Consider the following 15,838-nt stretch of genomic DNA (forward strand, 5'->3'; position numbering starts at 1 on the left):
TTTTTTCTATTTTTTATTTGATAAAATATATTATATGGGGTTTTCATTTAACAACAAAATAATCTTAATTTTTCATGACAAAATTTCGTACAGCGGTTGACACGGAAACTGCTGTAAAAAATCAGGCCTTCCTATTTACAACGGTTTAAAGCTTACACCGCTGTTAATGCCTCAGCTTATTATAGCGGTTATAAAATCAACCGCTGTAAGAAATCTTAAAACCGCTCCGTGCAATTTTTTAGAGCGGTTCACCCGTAAACCGCTGTTAAAGAGGCGTTGTAAAAGCCATTTTCTAGTGTAGTGATTAGTCATGCTGTCAAATAAAAAAAAAATATTCACGTTTTTTCCGCTTTAATTTCTTTTTGGTTACTAAAGTGACGCCACCGAAATCGGGGGTTTACAAGTCATGTTTTCATTGAGAGTGATTCTTCCTTAGCAACAAGATGATACACTTTTACTTCTCATCATCCTTGTAAGCTCTTAGGTAACTTTCATTTAATTGATATTATTAGTATGGAAGTACATAGTAGGGATTTACCATATTTTTCGTGAAGCCAATTCAGTGGCTGGTTATATGGCAAAGGTAGGTTGTGATAGGACAACTCGTTTATGAGAGTTATAACCTTAATCTTGTTCTTAGGTTCCTACTTGAGAGGGTTGTTCTCAAGTTTTGATTTGGTTAGTAATAATCTTTTGCATTTTCAAAAAAAATTATATATTTGACTATATTCATATTTAAATTATTATAATGAAAATAAAATTTAATATCAGTTTATTAATTTTTCTATTTTAGTGGAAATATTATTTTAAGATTAATTTATAGTAAAATCTTTAGTTGAATGTAATTAAAATCATTTATATATATCTTGCTGTTATTGAAAGGCCAAAAGCGCATAAATATCTTACTATTCAATATTTAAAAAATTCAACTCAATTTTAAATAAATATAGATAGATTATAACTTATTCCAAACATGTTAAGTTTAAGTATAGAAAATTTGTAAATGTGAAGATTTGAAGAATCAGTCCAAACCACAAATTGGGATCTTAATAAAAAATGACTATTCAGGAGTTCAAAGTCAACGTAAAATATTTCGATCATGTTCCTCCCCTCTACTATATATATTCAAAATTAAGCTGAATTGTATTCGAAGTTCTCTCTCAAAACTTTCAAGCTACATATTTCATTCCCTCATCTCAATACTACAACACAAGAAGAAATGGTGAAGGCTTCATTGAAATTTACAACATTCATACTTGTTATTCTTGCAATAGAAGCAGCTTGCAATGGTATGCAATTATTTGATATTTTAATTTTATTTGTAATGTTTTTTTTATACACTGATCTGCCTGAAATATTAAAATCATACAAAAATCTTTGTAGGACTTTCATCCTCAGATATACCCATAGAAGATGCACGCATGGTAAATGAAGTTGAAGTAGACTATGACCCTGGTTGCCCTGGTTGCCCTGTTGGCCGCTTTCATTGTCTAACAAACAGAGATTGTGCCAATGTAGGTGCAAGATGCCAAGGAAGATTCATGTGCGTGAACCACACATGTATTTGCAAGCTTTAAAGTTCTTCCCGAACTATGAAAAATTAATAAATGCTTTATAGCACGTGTCATAAATATGAGATTGGAGTTTTTGTTGAAGAAGAGATTCTAGTTCATGTGAACAATATTTGAATTTATTATTAAGTATAATCTAGATATTTTTGTTATACATTTAAAAAAAAATATAATGCAACTTTATATAGAGTCAAATTCAATTATTAATAGACTCATGCATAACAATACCATTTGGCTCAATTGGAATCGATAGACCACTTTTCTAAAAAATTAATTGTTTGATTGCCAATGTTCATGTGAGAGCTCTAATGGTGTGAAATATGAAAGCACATTTTTAAGCGACCTATGATTCTAAATTCATGCTCTAAATCGTGATGGTAGCCGGAGCCGAGCCACCAAATCATTTTTTGCACAATAAAAAGATCCATGAGCATACATATGAAAACTAGTTCAATAACATTTTATTTTCCATATCTACATGAAACATATATACAAGTAAGATAATCAATTTTATTCCGTAACAAATCTTCCTAAAATATATACATTAAATATTGAGTAAATACCATTTCAAAAAAATATATATATTGAGTAAATATCATCCGATCAAAATTCAAGGATGCTGATAAAAATAATTTTTTTTATTTAATTTAATTAATTTATATGATACCTTTTTGAAATATGATTGTTTGATATTATAAACAATCTTTACACTATCCAGGCATCAAAATTAATCTCCTAAATATTTTTAATTCTATAGAAAATTAATCTAAAACATGAAAAATGAAATAATAATAGTCTTTACTTAAAATCATTTGGAATAAGAGTATAATATTTTTAACATCCCGCATTTCATCATGTTAACGACGAGAAGAGATCTAACTTTATCAAAGATCTAATAAACACAATATAAAGGATATACTCTGTTTCTTGATCGCTTAATTTAATTATAAGTGATCCAAAACAATCTTTTATTACCCAAATGACTTTACAATAATATTATAAGGCATTTCACCAAGGACGACGATTTCACTCCTTCGCATGATCACTTGTTAGCGATATATCTGGATTTTGAGGAAGAAGATTGAATTTAATTTATCATCTTACTCATACATTACTTAAGCTAGTAAAATTAGGGATGCTTTTTTTTAGAACTAAAGAGATTTTATTGATGAATAAGTAAAAACTCATGAGAACAATCTTCTCATGTAAAATGGAAAAAAACCTACCAGGCCTACAAAAATTTGGTGCCAAATGCAACTCATGAGAAAGCCTCATTAAAACCTAGGCTTGGTGTCTTTCTAAGTCTCTAGGAATGTCTTTTCCAGGTAGTGATGAAGATGTTGTTCGAGGGTTGGCAGAAGTTTTTAAAGAGAGCTTTCCCTCTAGGGATTAGGAAGGTTGTTCTTGCATTGCTGGGTGGTTGTTTTTTCTGTGTCTTGAAATTAGGGATGTTATAGTTTGTAATTTTGAAAAACACGATGGTGATGGATTTAAACAGTTAAAAAGAATGTACCAGGGGTATGATTTCATCAATCTAATTTATGTTCTTAAAAGTCTAATTGACTCATGAATTATTTAGCTTATCTATTGTGCTTTCCTAGGTTTATACGTGTTAATTTCTTAACTACGATGAACTCACAATTAAACTGCTAACAATAATCTATTAATTCCTAAATGATTTCAACTTGAGAATTAACGTTCTTTAGTTACTAGCCAATTGAAAGTTACCATTATATCTAAGGTGTAGGCGTTCTTAATCAATCTCTCCCTGAGTCCCTATTTCCTATCAATTTCTCAATCGTATAAGAAATAGCAAATAATCCGTACCATTGGGATTCAATAACTAAGGATGGGAAGCGCTTGGCATACTACTTGCTTTGATGTTTTGTCACCAATTTTGTTTTCAAAATATAAACATTGAGAATGACTCTACCTTGGCGATAGGATAGACATTGAATGCTGGGTCTAGGCCATTGAAGCTTTTGCAAGAATTTAATTATATTGATTATCTTTGGTCTATTGTAAGCTGTGTTGGGATTGTGCATGTTTTGAGGGAGGGGAGTACATTTGCATATTATTTGGCAAAAAGTGGGGTGTGGGAGGGAGGACCCAATTTGGGTGTCATGTGAGAGAGCTTGCTCTCTTTGCATATTTGTTTTTGAAAACAAAAAGGAATAGTATTATTAATAATAGAAAACATAACATGAAAACAACCCTCTCATGACAATAAGGGATCATTAGACAAAGCACTGCACAACCATAACAACCTGAAGTACTATTTGGGCACCAAAAACAACTTACGTTCGAGCCTCACTAAAACCTTCTTAGGAAAAAACCAATAGGAAAAATCCTTGAAAATAAAAAAGAGTACTCAAGCACAAGCCAACAAACAGACTATCATCCCCCAAAGACACCAGCAACAAATATTCATATGTACTAAATCACAAAACAAAACAATAGCAAAATATACCAAAAAAAAAAGCATAGCTCATGGTACCACCCAAATCCATAAGCTTCAAACTCTTCTTCCACTGAGCACAAAACCAACTCTTCGTCTTTATGAATTTAAGCCAATCACAATTCCTTATCCAAGCAAATGAAGAAAACTGCAACAGTTATCCTTGCCCACCAGCATGCCCACTCAAACCAAAAACCAGCCAATAGTGTTATGGGAACTTGAGAAATACCTAGGTCCGGCCCCACAATCCCACAAAGGACAACGGTGGGACCCAGGACCTAGGAGTTGACCAAACTCAACCACCCTAGAAAGCTAAGGACTGAACCTACCACACGGGGGATCCTGGACCGTGAGATGTCACTGGCGCCGCAGGAATGACAGAGGATAGAACGGCTGAGAGCCACCCGCGCACAGGGCATGCATGACGTTGCATGACTCAACTCTAGCTCCAAGGAAAGTATATAAGGGGAGTGCCCTCCCTTTAGAAGGTAACTCATCTCTTCACTTCTTCACTCACTCACTGTTATTCCTCTACTTACTTTGGCATTGGAGTCCTTTGCAGGAGCCCCTCCCGGGACCTTCTCCAACCATCCCAGTTTCATCGTGTAAGATCAAGTTTTGATTATGTAGTACAACTCTATGTTTTGATGATTACAAGTTAACGTTTAAGTATGAACTATTATGGTACTCTAACGTGTTTTCTGAGTGTGTTCATGACAGGCTCTAACTCTGATCTAATCTCACATAAATCAGAAGCACTCTGCTCAAAGAGTAACCCAAGCAACGCTTTCGCAATCTCTATGTTCAATCTGAACAGTAGAAAAAGCTTCAGAAGATCTGAAGATAGTCAAGCTCTGATGTGGATTCAGCTCACTTGAAGTTCTGAAGATCCAGATGTTCTGAAGACCCAGACGCTCTGATGGTCCAGAAGCTCTGAAGGTTCAGAAGCTCTGATGGTCCAGAGGCTCTGACAGTCTAGAAGCTCTAAAGATTCAGAAGCTGAAAAGTGAAGACTCTGAAGTCCAAGAGTAAGCTGGCTCTGAAGACCAAGTACTTCTTCTATGTGATAAGAATCAGAAGTTACAAAGGTCAGAGGATCCATGCTTCCCTCTGACTCTGATCAACAAGCTTCACAAGTTCCAACACGAAGCGTCCCTCTGATCAGAAGTCAACAAGGCTAAAGGTCACGTCACTATCCAAAGAACAAAAGCACTGTTCTATTATGACGACCTTGCCTAACATGCTCAGCCACAGCAGAAGCTAGAAATCCCAGATCTGCCCTCCAACGGTAGCATTTCCATGCAACTTTCAAACCCTAATCCTTGGAGTATATAAAGAGGCTGAAGATTGAAAGGTGCCGCCTAAGAAACAAATACACGCGCAAGCAATATTAAAATCTTCTTAGCAATCTTTCTTCAAATAGAACTAAGTGTGTTTACCATTAGCTTTTCAAGAAGCATTCATTTGTAAACCCAAAACCTTCAAACTGTTGTTTGATTTACCTTTAGGAGATCAAGGTTGATAGGATCCTAGGGAAGACTAAGAAATTGAATCTTAGTGATATCTAAGTCAGTGTATTGTTAGTCACTTTGCAGGTAGCAAGTGCAGTTGTAACAAAACTCTGATTAGTGGATTGCCTTCATTCTAAGAAGGAAGAAATCACCTTAACGGGTGGACTGGATTAGCTTGAGGGATTTATCAAGTGAACCAGGATAAAATCATCCGTGTGCTTTCCTTATCTCTTATCTCTGCACATTTATCTTGGCGATCGAAGAGATTTGTTTAAATCTCAAGTGGGTTAAGTTTTAAGTTTTAAAACGCTATGCAAACCCCCCCCCCCCTTTCTATCGTTTTTCATACCTTCACATTGCGCCCCTCACTTCCTTCCTACCCCTGACTTCAAGGGTAGTTTGGTCGCTCCCTGATCAATTCGCGCCGTCTATGGGGATTCGGTGAAACTCCACCCAACACCACGTTTTCCCAACTCCACACTTCGCGTCATGTTCCCACTTGCGACGGTCATGTGGAGACTTTGGAAGAGTGTGAGGGGCAACGAGCTGCTTCCTAACCACTGAGGATGACTCCTCCTACCCCCGTGCGTCGCAGGTCCTCTGATTACAAGGCCCTTGACCCAAGGGCCGCAAAGGAAGTGCTAAGCCGACTGGAGGCGCGCATAAGGGCCATGGAGATGGACCATGCCACAGGACGAGAGCCTGGCCAGAATGGCCAAACCCAAGGCGCTCGGTCCGAGATCCGCCAGCTCCCGGCCTGCATCCGTCAACTGGAAGAGCAAGATGAATGGGCAAGAAAACCTACCGAGCACTCCCAGGAGGGGGAGACGGACAGGAACCGCCGCACCCCCTCACACAACCAGGAAGATCATCATCAGAGGCATCACTCTCTTCAGAGGAGCACCTCTAGATGGAGGAGCCCCTCCCCGACTCGCGAACACACGCGGGACCAGACTAGGACGAACGCCACCCTCACCGCGCTCCCGTTACCAATAGGGGGCCTCTCTCGCCGGACGTTATGATCTTCCCGTTTCCACCAGGTTGGTCAAGGCCAAAGATGAAGCTCTATGAAGGAGACTCCGACCCAACGGAGCACAACAACTTTTTCGTGGGAGCCATGCAGTACGCAGGAGCCAGCGACCAGATCTACTGCCGGTGTTTCCCCATGAGCTTGGGAAAAGGGCCAATAAACTGGTTCCAGAACCTCCCTCGCGACTCCCTCCACACCTGGGACGAGGTGATGGCAAACTTCCTCTCCCAGTACTCGTCGGTGAAGAGCATACCGAAATCAGAGGAAACGTTGGCTTTAAATAAGCAAGCCCAAAAGAATGCTTGAAAACTTTCCTCAACCGATTCAACAAAGAGGCGGGAGACATTCACTATCTACTTCCCCAGGTTCGACTAGTCCTGGTCCGGTAGGCCCTCCATCCGGGCCCGTTCCTCACATCCCTTGATGGTAAGAAAGCAAAGACCGTCGAGGAATTCCAGGCCCGCTCAGAGAAGTATATCAACATGGAAGACGCTGCAGCCTTAAGGGCCTCGAACCAGGCTGACCAGCAAAAAGCCCCGGAGAGGGCAAAGGATCCGGGCGACACGACCCGAATTCGGGAGAGTCGTCGGAAGAATCAGGACGAAAAGAAGCCTAAGAGGAAAAGGTACGAAAATTATGCCCCACTAAACTCCTTATCCCAGATACTAAGGGAGAGAGCGTCCACCGACCTGAGAGACAGACCCCCACCAATGCTCACTAAAGGAGACAAGCTAGACTCCAAGAGGTTCTGCGAGTTCCATGATAGCCCCGACAACAACACCGACGAGTGTCTGAACCTGAAGGACAAAGTGAAATAGCTGATCAGAGCAGGACGACTTTCCAAATATGTTGCACTATCTTCTGGTGATCTTCCTCTTCCGCGATCTCCGACGTCACGAAGGTCACCTACTCCACCAAGGCAGCGTGCTCGGACCCCGCCAAGACATCGTACCGACGACCGATATTGTCGGGCGCCTCAGAACGGGAGGAGCCCCGACCGGAGAAGGAGCTTCGACCGGGGGAGGATCCCCGACCGCCATGGCCGGGATGAGGTCATAAGACACCATAGGATGAACCAGATAAGCGTAGGCTCCATCGCCGGAGGCTTCGCCGCAGGAGGGCACACCAGCAACAGCCGGAAGAGTAGCATTTGAGTCATCATGTCCGCCATGGGAAGGCCCCGACCTCGACATTCCGAGCCGTCCAGGCAAAAGGTAACCATCGGGTTCTCGGATGACGATTACGACACTTACACTGGCAAGGAGGACGATCCTATTGTAATAGAAGCCCTCATCGGAAATGGTAGTTCCGCTGACGTTATGTTTTATGACGCTTATAAGAAATTACATCTATCAGTGAAGGACTTGCTCCTCTACGATCACGACCTAGTCGGGTTCACCGGGGACAGGGTCCTGTCCCTAGGATAATTTGATACTTGCCTTTCCCTTGAAGATCCTAACATTTGCCGGACGGTGAAACTCATTGTGGTGGAATGCCAGACCAAGTACAACGCCATCCTGGGTAGGCCGAGCCTCAACTCCTACCGGGCAATCATATCCACCCACCACCTCATGCTCAAGTACCCTTAGGCCGGCAAGGCGGTCGCGGTTCGCGGCGATCTGGCCTTGGACAAAGGTTGCTACAACTCCAGTTGCAAGATGGCCCGAGAGGAAAAAATGAGAAAGAAGCCCGAACAGTCGGGCCGGAACGAAAGCTTCCAGATCAGGCACAACTCCTCGATGACAGACCTTGATCCTCGCGTGGACCAATCCCGAGACGACCAACGTCTTCAACCGGACGGAGGATTCCGGTTATTCCAGGTGGGTCCTGTAACATCCCACCCACCAGGTAACGACCTCATAAGAAATGCGAAACCCTAGAAAGTCGAAATAGGCAAATACGCGCTAACAATCTAACTATACTATATAATATATATATATATATATATATATATATATATATATACGACCAAGCGTGGATGGCACTCGGTCCTCCGAATTTTCAAGGGCCGCCGGGGGCGCATCGGACACCACGCGACGTGCGGTGCTCTTCTAGCCGCTGGACCCTACCTCCGGCTGAACCGTTTCCAGGGTGGGCAAGTTGTTAAACAGAAAAGATAACTCTTTCCGGGGGCCCCGCCGATGTCTTCGGTCTCCCTAACGTTGCCGTCAGCCACCACGTCCCGGTTCAGGAATTTTAACCTGATTCCCTTTCGGAGTACGCGCTTAGAGCGCTATCAGACGAGCTTCCCCCGTCCCTTAGGATTGACTAACCCATGTGCAAGTGCCGTTCACATGGAACCTTTCCCCTCTTCGGCCTTCAAAGTTCTCATTTGAATATTATATATATATATATATATATATATATATATATGCTTGTATACATGTATGTGTGAATATTTTACTATATTGCTAGTTTGCACGTAAATCGAGACGTCGGTCAATCGACTTTAAATCGACCCGGCAATAAGAGTACCAAAGACACGATCACAATAACCCCAAAATTGAGGATGAACTCGAGATAGAGGTAGGATATGCTAAATAGATGATTTGATCACATCTCTTGGCAAGGATAAATGCATTGTCTCAGAGTGATCGAAACCCGAATCAAGCTAAAAGAGTGATTCTTTAATCACTCTAAAGAGATGATATTGAGCCTTGAGAGGGGAAATACACTCTAACTTAGCACTAACAAACTTGAACCAGTATAATATTGCATCAGTTTTGTCCCGACATGGAAAATGATAAAGAAATCGACCAATCGGAGCCCTAGGATTTGTGTGCAAATGACCTAGGCATGCAATGAGCCATTACACCGTGCAAGCATCACTTCTGATTACTTCTGCAGCTTCCCAAACTCCTCCCACGCAACCCTGAACCCTAGGATAATCACCATGCATGAAGAGCCATTGGTGGTGCAACTTTGATTAAGTTTAAGCTTGGTTTAGCAAATTAATCATCCTACAGCCTATATAAACGGTACCATTCGACTCCACTCGACCCTAGCTACCCACAGAGTGCCCTAGAATCCTCAGAGAGTGCCCAGAGAGTCCAGAACGAGAGTGAAACCGAGAGGAAGTTCAGAAACTTCTTCTCTTCGAATCTCTCAAACCAGAGAGAGTTAGACCCTGATTCTTGTTCCATTGAGTTCCTGGAGAGGAGAGGAAGAGAATCGACTACTCGTGGTCAAGTTTTGGTCGAGAAATCACGACTCCACCATCTCCGGCGAAGCTCCGGCGAGGCCCCGACCTGTAAATCGTCGTTTCTCCTATCTCCTTTAGCCACACCCACGAGTACCATTCCACTCCCCACAACCAGTAGACCAAGAACTTGTGCCCAGAACAGCTCAACCGTGACGTTTTATGAACCTCCGATCGTCTTCTCCGGCAGCTTCAGTGTTTTCCGGCGAGTAAGCTTCTGAAACTCGCTTATTTCAGCTCGTTTTCAATCCAAAATAATCTGTTAAGCATCTTAGGACATAGATAGGAAGCTTTAGACTAGTTTTAAGACCTGAATCGTTGTGAATTGCTGGAACCAATTCATGAACTTCGAAGCTCGAAATGAGCTATCGGGTTGGACGTTTGGCCACGAATTGGTGCGCCAGATTGATCCTCCTGCACTTCTGGAACGTCATAGGAGCTTTTAGGATAGCTAATTGTAGAAACAGAGCCCTGAAGAGGAAAGCCCCAATTTCACCTTGTGGGCAGCCTCTGAAATCGTGAATTGGCACTGTTAGAGTGCCCAGAAGCTAAAATTGATGATTCCATTAAACTCAGAAGGTCGAAAACTATAGGAATGGACTATTAGATGTTAGCATTAGGCTTTGTTTATAGATTTCTTAGTTTGCAAGTAGACTTTGAATTAAGTGCTTAAAATAAGTGATTCTGAACCTGAGAATAAGCTGGTAGCAGTAAAGTGAACTTAACAGAACCTAAAATCACTAGAATCATGATTAGGTGAAGACTTAGAAGTTGTAGCTTAGTTATAGAACTAATTTACATAATATGGCTTAAGTAATTAGAATAATTAAGTAGAAATACTTTAGCTTAAGCTAGATTAGTAGATTAATGAATTAGAAATAATGAATTCAGAAGATTAATGATAATATATAGGACATAAAGTCAGAGATGATGATATAGAATTAGCTATTAGAAAATGAAATTAGTTTGTATAACATAACTAGATGATTTAGTTGTAGTTTTTAAATTAGTAATTAACCTAAGTGGATAATTTAGTAACTTAAAACTAATTAGGTCAGATTAGTGGACATGCAAAATATAGGTTACACCCTAGTTAGTTGAGACCAAGGTTAAGTTAGAATGACGCTAGTTTGATAGCTAAAAGGAATAATAATAATAATAATAATAATAATAATAATAATAATAATAATAATAGTAATAATAACGAACGATTTAATGTCTCGATTAGCCTATCTTGACCCAAGCATAATCAATGATGCAGAGGGAGCTATCTCAGACATACACGATCCTCTATTGGTAAAGATTAAAGGTAAGGGGGGTTATACAAGACCTTGTCTTGGTACACAACTTATAAGTTAAACGTTATTACGGTAGAAAGCATATTATTATCTACTTATGTGTTACTGGATGCATGATTGAATGTTGTGCTTGAAGAATGAATATTGGATGAAATGTTTTGCTGAATTGCTGTGATTGTGTCTCATGCTTGAAGTGATGCACAGTAGAAAGGGATGACAATACACTCTGAGATATAGTGGTACTTAGGATTATGAGCCTAAATGGCATGGTATCAGGATTGTCTCTGATACGTTGAAGCATCTGAGGTAGTGGGAAGAGGGAAAAGATAATCCCCGATTTAATGAGTTATCGATACTTGCTTTTGGAAATCGACCTACCTATAACACCTTAGGATTACCCTAGGATAGTTAGAGTAAATAATTGAATAATGATAATAGATTAGACAAGTGAACCCTTTTTCTCTAAGCGATTTAAAATGTACATAACAATTAAACGGCGGATTAGAACTCCCGCTTGTATTCCTAAAACTACTTGATCTTATTAGAGATCACACGTCTATAATTACTATGGTGTACTTAATCTAAGTAAGACAGCAGATGCTTGTTTCTAATTTATTAGAAACTTAATGGAAGTATAAGGGGGAGATGATTGATACATGAAAATACACTTAAGGAGCAATAAGGAGTAGGAAAGTACTGTCACTACCACTAAGAGAGTGGGAATACAGAGACGCCAAAGGTGGTCATGTTCAGAGATGAATTGACCCGGGATTTACGCGATGGCCCTACCTCTCCATCAGCTACCGGCAGGGTCCCGGAAAGGCCGGCCTGATGTGATGTAACAAGGACCGTATAGTCGTGCACTTCTGTCTGTGAGCTATTGAGCGATCATTGTCCGGTAAAGAGTGGATTGTAAGGAGTGTCCATATTCCCGAGACGACTTTCCGAAGATAACGAAGCAATAGCTTCGGGCCCTCAAAACATACTCATCACATGATAAAGGAAAATAAATTAAAAAGGTTGGCGATGAACTCACCATTTCTTACGAAGTAGTGAGAGAAGTCAATTCGAAGGACGTAGATATAAGGCAGAATTAATCATCTTTGCATTACTACTTGTGTTTGCTAACATGTTTGTATTTAATGATATGTTGCCTTATGTTTTAATGCTTATCTTATCTGATGTGTATTATTGTGCAAGTTGCGTATGACTCACCCTTGCACTTATTTTTATAAAAGTAGATAGTAGGTGTGACAATGAGCTTCCCTCCAGTCCTCGCGATCCACGCTGATTTCCCGTCCCGTGCTAGCTGGCATGTTGACCTAGTTACCGGATACTGCTTTTATCAGGGACTCATGATTTTGTGGTGTGGGAATCCAGGAGCAGGATATATCGGTTTCCCAGTGACACTCCCTATGGTGTTCTCATTCTTTCTGCTGACCCATGCTCAACACGTTGGTCCGCAGAGTCCAGGCAGTCCACAGGTGCCATACCCACAGGCAGGCGAGCCTATGGAGACCGAAGAGCCTATCCCAGCAGTACCAGTCACCGTGGTGAGCCCACAGGGATCCCTAGATCAGAGTGTTCCGCAGACCCAGGAGTCTATGGGATCTCCTCTACCCCGGAGGAACTTGTCTTGTTTTCGGGTCACGACCCGCAAGCGAGTGAGATCCCCTAGATTCTCTCGAGATGCCAGGATTTACCGTCGCAGATTTCGGAGAGGCGAGGCGTCCGGAGTCAGAGAGCCAGAGTAGGGTCCGACATCAGAGCCACGGTCAGTGCCAGCAGCCAGCGGGGGAGTCAGTGAGGAGGATCCGGAGGATGAAGATCCGAAGGGATGAAGCCATATGGTCCGAGTTTCTGATGATGATGATGATCTATATTTCCTTTCTGCATTTTGATTACCTGTATCAGACTATGTGCTTGAGGGCGCTACGTCCTCTTTATGTGTTGCCTTTTTATTTGTAGACTTATGCGGTGGATCCGCCCACCAACTATGCATGTTATGTATGATCAGTGTGGTTCATATCATTATTCTCCGTAGTCTTAGGTTAGGAGGTCGAAATGCCTAGGGATGAAAAGGGAATGCTTGAGTAATCCTTACTCTTGCGATCTCGACCTGACGAGATAGTAGTGAGTAGAAAAAAAAAAAAAAAAACCACCCAAAATTACGTTGCGTGCTCACTCCTAAGTGATGGAGTAAGGTGAAGTCGTCACTTAAGGAGGGGGACGCCACAGGCCTGGTATCATTGCAGTGATTCGTCGGCCTAGGGTTAGAAGCCTATTAGGGAGTCTAGGATAGGTAGTTGAGGTCATAGGAGACTAATCACTTTGTGAATTTCAGGAAAAGGATGACAGCAACAATGGCTAGAGCTATTGAACAACTCACCGCTTTCTTGACCGAACAAGCGGAAAGAGCTGGGAATGGAGGTGGACACCAACCAGCAGCGGAGGATGTTTACCACGGATTCGACATGTTTCTGAAACGAGATCCACCAAAGTTTGAAGGGGGTTACAATCCCGATGGAGCGTATGAGTGGATCCGAGAGTTAGAAAGGATTTATGAGATGTTGGTATGTGCTGACCCGCGTAAGGTTGCTTTTGCTAGTTATTTACTTTCAGGAGAAGCTAGGACATGGTGGACTGGAGTAAGAGGAAGGATAACTCCAGCGGAAGGAGCCATAACCTGGGAGATCTTTAAGAATGCGTTTCTGGAAAAGTACTTCCCGGCGGATGCGAAGGGAAGGAAGGAGATGGAATTCTTAGAGTTAAAGCAAGGTATGATGTCAGTAGGAGAGTATGCAGCTAAGTTTGAAGAACTGTGTCGGTTCCACCCACATTATAGTACAGCAGCTGATGAGACCTCAAAGTGTGTCAAGTTTGAATATGGACTGAGGCCAGACATCAGAACTGCTGTGGGACATGACCAGATTCGGAACTTTGCTACTCTAGTACAGAAGTGTAGGATTTTTGAGGAAAATGAGAAGTCCAGGAAGGAGTACTTGAAGGGGCAAGGTGTTAATAAGGCACCGAAGAAGAAAGAGGAAAGAAGGAAGCCCTACTTTAGGCCACCCGAGCAAGTGAGAAATCAGTTCGGAAATCGAACAGGAGGATTTGGATTCCACAATAGGACAAGTGGATTCAATCCTAGCAATCCGTTCTGCGTAAGGTGCCGAAAGAATGGACACAGCGCTCCGGAGTGTAGAGCCGTGTTAGGGGAACAAGCTAGTACACAGGCTAGCGGAAATGGGAATCGAAACCCTACCGCTACAACAGGCGAGGGAAGTAACAGAGGCGCACCGGAACCAAAGGATAACCGGAAGTTTGGACGACCCGCGAATAAGGGGAAGGTGTTTGCAATGACGCTGGAGGAGGCAGTTGAGGCGCCAGAACTTATCCAAGGTACGTGTTATGTTAATATTTTTCCTTTAAGTGTTTTATATGATTCGGGTGCAACACATTCGTTTATATCACAAGAGATGGTCAAACAATTAGGTATACCAGTGAAAAGTTTGGCGTGGGACTTAGAAGTAAGTACCCCAACTAGAAATACCTGTAGAACCTCGAAGGTTTGTAGAGACTGTAGGTTAGAAAACTTAGGAAGAACCTTTAGGCAAGACTTAGTGTGCTTACCCTTAGAAGGATTATAAGTAATATTAGGAATGGATTGGCTAGCGGCCAACGATGCAACCCTGAACTGTAGGAGGAAGACGGTTACTTTTGGGACTAGCGAAGGAGACGCTAAGTGGATTAAGCGAACCGAAGAGGTAGGAAAAGCGCCCGAGAGCGAATCAAACGTACTTTTAGGAGCACTAGATGCGGATAGGGACGACTTAGGTATAGAAGGGATACCCGTAGCAAGGGAGTTTCTTGACGTTTTCCCCGAGGAAGTGTTAGATTTACCACCAGAATGAGAAGTCGAATTCTCTATAGACTTAGTTCCTGGAACATGACCTATCTCTATAGCCCCGTATAGGATGTCACCGGTGGAACTAGCGGAGTTGAAGAAGCAAGTGGAGGAGCTTATGGATAAGAAGTTTGTGCGGCCGAGTGTATCCCCTCGGGGAGCACCAGTTCTTTTGGTAAAGAAGAAGGATGGTGGCATGAGGTTGTGCGTAGACTATCGGCAACTAAACAAGGTGACGATCAAGAATAAGTACCCGTTGCCTAGGATTGATGATTTGATGGATCAGTTAAGAGGAGCTGAAGTCTTCTCCAAGATAGATCTGCGATCCGGATACCATCAAATTCGAGTGAAGAAGGAAGACGTACCGAAGACGGCCTTTCGGACCAAATATGGGCATTATGAGTATTTAGTAATGTCGTTCGGAGTGACTAATGCACCTGCGATATTCATGGACTACCTGAATCGTATCTTTAAACCGTATCTCGACAAGTTTGTTGTGGTCTTCATTGATGATATTCTGATCTACTCGAGGAGCAAGCGAGAGCATGAAGAACACCTCTGAATAGTATTGGGAATACTAAGAGAACCACAGCTATACTCCAAGCTATCCAAGTGTGAATTTTGGTTAGAATTTGTGCAATTTTTAGGACACGTGGTGAGTAAGGCAGGAATAGCGGTCGACCTAGCGAAGGCAGAGGCAGTTAACTCATGGGAAGCACCCAAGACGGTTACGGAAGTGCGAAGTTTTCTCGGACTGGCAGGATATTACCGGCGATTCATCGAAGGATTTTCCAGGATCGCGATGCCATTAACCAAGTTAACAAAGAAGGATCAGCCTTATAAATGGACGCCAGAGTGCGAAAC

Source organism: Lotus japonicus, chromosome 2, assembly GCF_012489685.1.
Source record: "Lotus japonicus ecotype B-129 chromosome 2, LjGifu_v1.2".
In the NCBI taxonomy this organism is placed as follows: domain Eukaryota; kingdom Viridiplantae; phylum Streptophyta; class Magnoliopsida; order Fabales; family Fabaceae; genus Lotus; species Lotus japonicus.